Raw genomic sequence first — 5,803 nt, 5'->3', positions numbered from 1 at the left:
ACTGCACGGTGCTTCGTCGTGCAGTGGAGTTGCCGGTTTGTGGCGGCCATCCCATCCCAGCCAAGGTGGGATGGACTGGACCTTCAGATCTGGCCTTGCAGGAGGCAATGCCGATATAAGGCCTAGGGGCATTGATATGAGTCATGGTCGATGGGAGCGGCGTGAGGAACAGTCATCGTCCAGATCCAAGGGGGGTTGGATTGGGAGTGGCATCTTCCATGCCCTGATCTGCTCTTTGTCTTGGGTTTGGGGTGCCTCTCGGTTCTCCGGTGGATGATGTCCAACGACGTGGCGGGTGTTGAGGCCTGCCAGATCTTAGATGCCAGGGCGGCGACCCTAGAAGGTGGACTGCGTGGTCGGCTCTACGGCGAGCGATGTTGCGGTGGTGATGGCATTTCTCCATGGTCGTGTCAACTATCTGGAGCGAGGCCGCGGGGATCCTAGCGCTGGTGGGGCTTCGGCGGTGGCGCCTCCCAGATCATGATGTGGAGGCTTGTTTTGGTGGTGACAGATTTGGTGATCATGGTACCTCGGTGTGGCGCGGGTGAGGCTCCGGGTGAAAACTTCGCGGGTGAAAACTTCGCGTTTTGGCGCCGGCACTGGCGATGCCTGTGGGTGTCGTATCTCTCTTGAGGGCGTCGTTGGGATCCCTCTTCCCGTGTTAGGGCTCCAGGTGAGAATCCTTCACCGATGCTTTGGTGGCGGCAACACGTTGTGTTGTCACCCCCTTGGGGCATCGTTGTGGAGCTCAGGTACCCGCCAGTCACATCTCTTTGGCATCGGTTGGCGTGCTTGGCTCCTTTCTCAAAGCTCCTTTGGCTCTGGCTTGGTGCGGTCTCGGCGGCATCCTATCAGTTACACGTGACGTCGACGTCTTCGCTATGTGTGTGTGTGTGTGCGCGTGTGGGTGTGCGTGTGGGTGCGTGCGTGGGTGTGTGTGTGTGTTTACATTGACATCCGAATTTACTATGGTTAGAGAAATAAAGTTACACACGGCTGGCGGTAAGTATAACTTATAGATTTTCACACCAAGTTATGTAACATGCACTCCAACTAACTAGTGATTTTTCTCCAAGTTACCCAATTTCACATCTATGATTACAAAAGGGCCCGTTTGATTTTCCCGGCAAAAAAGGGCCTCTTCGATTAGCAGGATATAAAAAGAAACACTGATAGGAGTAATATATGATTGCAATATTGTTTCCACTCAAATTTTGTAGGTTGAATATAATACGACCAAAAATATTGCATGCATGTATATTTGTGAGGTGATTTCTAATGCAAACTATGTAATATTTTATTTATGTCATTCAGGACAAAAATACTTCACAGACTTTTGTGTCATGTCTAATTGCAGGTGTATGGGACATTTGCACAATCCACATACGAAGAAGGAAAAAAGAGAAGTTTATGTGTTGTTCAGAAAGTCCTCTCACGTCATTTTTGGGCCAAAAGAAGATAGAGTCAAAGTCTCTCACGTTCTAAATTCAGATTCGGGCTGCACATACATACCTGAGTCAAAACGCTAATAACTCTTTTATACAGACTCCGAATTGGGTGATTCTTATTTATGTTGGAAAGTAGATTTCGTGCATTTTCCAACACAATTGGATTCATCTTCAAATTCGTCTACAGTGTTGAGTTATGGACGAAACAATCTAACGTTGCAGCAGAATCTGAATCAAACTACAAGTCCAAAGTTGTTGCATCATTGTACCAAATTTCTTTGATTTTCATAGAAAAAGAAGGATTATTTTCAAGAGTTTTGAATCCAGCAAATTCAGCCTGAAATATCTAGCAACGGAAAGTAATGGTGTATGATTTAATAATCCTACAAATATTTGTGCTTGATTTAATCCTTCACATAAAAAAGCTCGACAAAGCAACAATTTTGCTTCGGTACACCGCTAGAAAAGTTTACAGATATCGATGTAGATTAAAGTTGGAGATTAGAAAATATCGCTTCAATAAAAAATACCCTCTTTGATCTTTTTTACTCTGCATATATGATTTGTCTAAAGTCAAACTTCATAAAGTTTGAACTACTTTATAGAAAAAACTACAACATGAAATCAATATCATTAGATGCGTCATGAATTTAGTTTCGCACTGTATAGCTTTAGTATTGTAGATGTGGTACTTTCTCATATAATATGGTCAAACTTTACTAAGTTTAACTTAAAAAATCGTATATGCGGAGTATTAGATTGGTCTGATCTCTCTCAAAATAAGGTTTTATCCCGCTTAATATATAAAGCAACACCAAACCAAATACACAGGCCGAACGATACAGATGATGAGATAGCCCTCATACAAATGCCTGTTCCCAGAATAATAGGATCATGCAGAACACCCACGCCTACGCATGGGAATAATATAGATTAAAATTAATTGTATGTGAATGTACAAAAATATCTTTTTAAGTACTTTTAGGATTGGCGTAAAGTTTCTTTAATACGGTACAATCACATATGCTCATATACACAAGCATACATTCGAGATGGAAACGTCTCATTTCACTTAAACGACATCGCCGAAAAAGCTGAACATAAACTCATGAAAATACAAACACGCAAAGTCTAGGACTTGAACATTGCAGAAAAGTCTGAAAATGAATTCAGGGAGGTGCAAGCATCCGGCCAAGTTTAGGACTCATTCCGTCACAAGGAACATAATCATTCGAGCTCAGTACGTAGATTCGTGTAAACATCTAAGGGATGTACCCAACCCAAGCAAAACTCTTCTAGCTCTTCTCTAAAAGATGCCTCTTCTAGCTTAATCGACGCGTGCGCAGCATGGTTTGATGATTTCGCCCACCACTTAGACCAGCAGGCCAGCGCTAGTTGCGGCGCGGATGTCTCGTCTGGCCCGGATCGACGCCGCCTGGGCCACGCCCCGCCGCTCCTACCCGCAGGTCCCACTGGTAGAAGAACCACGGAACATCAATCATCACGTCTCACTCTCTCAGTGATAAACCAAGCCAGAGGCCCCGACCCCGTGTGGACTCATCCCTGCTACTCCCTCTGTCCGAAAAATCTTGTCCCAAGCTTATTCCTCAAATAAATGTATCTAGCACTAATTTGATACTAAATACATTTATTTGAAGGACAAACTTTTTTAAACAAAGAAAGTATTTTTTGTTGATAAAAGTGTTGGTTGATAACTGTTACGGGACAGCGACCTAGCATATGAAACTTTTCTATTTTGGCGAGTGACCCAGCATATGAATCAAACGGGTTTATCTTGTCCTTCATAGTAAGGGCATTTCTAAAAGATACCCTATAACCTAAAAAATCTATTTTACTTCTCTAACGGGAATCTGGCCATCCCTAATCGGTGTTAGTGAAGGATAAATTATCCGCATTCCATCTCCTTATTTATCCTCCACCGCTCGGCTTTGGAGAAAAAAAATCTCCTCTCCTTCGTTGCCTCTCCCGCCCCATTCTCGTGTCGCATCTACGTCGGCATCGTCCCTACCATCCCTCGCCGGCCATCGCCCGCCACCGCAGACACTCCGTAGGCTTCGCCCGCGGTCCTTGACCACCCGGATTTGTGTCTCTCTCGCCCCGCCGCCGGCGCACAAATGGCAGTTTTGTGGCTATCGCCGCTGGATTTGGCGCATCCGGTCGCCGGCGACTGCCGCGTTGCCATGGATTTGCCATGTACCGGACCGCACAACCCCGTCAATGCTGCATGCAGGTGTTGACTCCACCTCTAGCCGCTCGGATCTCTCCCGTCGACGGTTCGCCGGTAAAGACACGGCCAACCGTTACCTAGGCTCGGCGCTGGCCCAGCGACTCGTTGGCTCCTCAATGATAAAGTGTGAGACTGTCCGCGACAGGTGGTGCGTCGAGTTTCTACCACGCCGGAACATTCCGGATTGGTGTTCTTCAAGTGCAAAAAAAAGATTGGGTATGTGCTTCTTTTGATTCAGTTGTTCACTGGATTCGCGCAATTTCGGTAGCTCATCGTTTGCTCAAATTTGTGTGTAGGATGGATGCAAGTTTTGGTATTGCGAAGAAGATCACATGTATCTACTGATAGCAGGAAATTTGATAGATGCCCGTGCATTTGTTGCTAGAATAGAGGTTAAAGATGAGACTAGATGCGAAGCAACGTCGAATTTGTCATTATCGAAGAAGAAATAAGTGTGCAAGCTCGAGAAGCCAATGGAGAGAATCAACAATGAAAACATAGAGAAGATATTAATCATATTAGTGGGAGCAGTTATGAAAGTTCGCTATCTTTTAAAGTGTCTAATTATGATTCTTGTTTTTTTTGGTTTTGCTCTGGTAGCAAAGAATTGGTGAATTATGTACTTCAATGTATGAAAATGTCGTTGAATGAAAAAAAGTAAATAAATATGTTTCGGTGGCTGCAAATGAAATGAAAATAAAAATATTACTTTGTTATATATAAGGGACGGTTAGGTTCGGTCAAAATTTAGTGGAGTAAAAATATGTCACTAAGGATTTACTCCGCCGGATCCTCCACTATTTTTAGGGGACCAGTTAGAAATGCCCTAAAGTTTCGGCTGTCATTTGCAACTAGATGATATTTTGCCCGTTATTGCAGAGATTGTTTGCTATATATTTTAATGGAAACCTTATTTGGTGAACGTCAGCTGGGGATGATACCATCAAACTCCCTCTCTCCCCGGGGATTTGTTTGTACGAATCTTGGTGCAGGATCCCAGCCACGTACGTTAACATTTCAAACCAGTTCGCTATAGGAAAATAGCGAAACTATTATCAAAACACCACAACCACACCACACTGGGTTTGAATCCCAATCCACCCTTTCTCTTTTTTTACCAGATGGCAATTTTTCTAGAAAAAATCACCATGGCAGTTTCTAATTTTTTTAACTACGTCACATGGTAATTTGAACGTTTTTCCTTTTTTTTGGTAAGAGATGACATTTTCTCTACTCCTAATGTCGGGGTACGTACGTGGTTCGTTCGTTCGTTCGTTCGACCTCCCCTCTCTCTCGTAAACTGCCCCTTCGATCCATCGAGTTTTCTGCTTTAACCGATGCCCCACCCCGCACGCGAATATAATAAAAAAGCCAGGGAGGAAAAAACGCTCATGGTCATGGAACACACGGGCCGCGCCCGTCCCCTCCTACCGCAAACCCTAGCCACCACACGTCTCTCCTCTAGCCTCACGTTTGAGCCCCGATCTAGATGGCGCACGATCGAGGGAGGAGGAGAGGAGGGACAGGAGGATGCACACCACCGGCCTCTCTGCACTCCAAGTCTCTAACGCCGGCCTCACCGGTCACCACATGCCCGCCGGCCGCGTCCTTGGTGGCATGCATCCAGGAAGTCCTAGCGCGGTGAAGGCCCACTCTCCAAAGTCTTGATCCGCTCCAAGCCGCCTAGCCCACCATGGCCGCATCAGAGGAGGCATAGGACTTTCGCCCACTCGAGAAGGTGTCCCTGGTAGGCTACATCCATGCCATCTCCGCCCCGCATCGACGCACTCACCGCCAGGGAGGTCGGTGACGGCAATGACCTCCGTCATTGGGGCCGTCGTCGTCAAGATAGTTCATGCGCCAGTCCACCCATCGCTCTCACCACACGGAAGAAGATATGCAAGCACATCTCCCGCCTACTCCCATCCTGACCTGGAACTAACGCGCTATGGTTAGTGTCGTCTCCAACCCCACCCCGCCCCTCGCTACATGGCCACCTTCACCCTCCCCCATGTCATTCGTCGATCTCTCCGATCCCGTGGGTACGCTCGCCCCGCCCTAGCCAGCATGGTGGCAACCTACCTGTGAACCCCATCTCCGCCGCCAG

The sequence above is a fragment of the Triticum urartu genome, chromosome 1A (assembly GCF_056163025.1).
Source record: "Triticum urartu cultivar PI428250 chromosome 1A, HENAU_Tu73, whole genome shotgun sequence".
Taxonomy (NCBI): domain Eukaryota; kingdom Viridiplantae; phylum Streptophyta; class Magnoliopsida; order Poales; family Poaceae; genus Triticum; species Triticum urartu.
The sequence above is the reverse complement of the archived record's forward strand: the minus strand, read 5'-3'. Positions refer to the sequence as shown.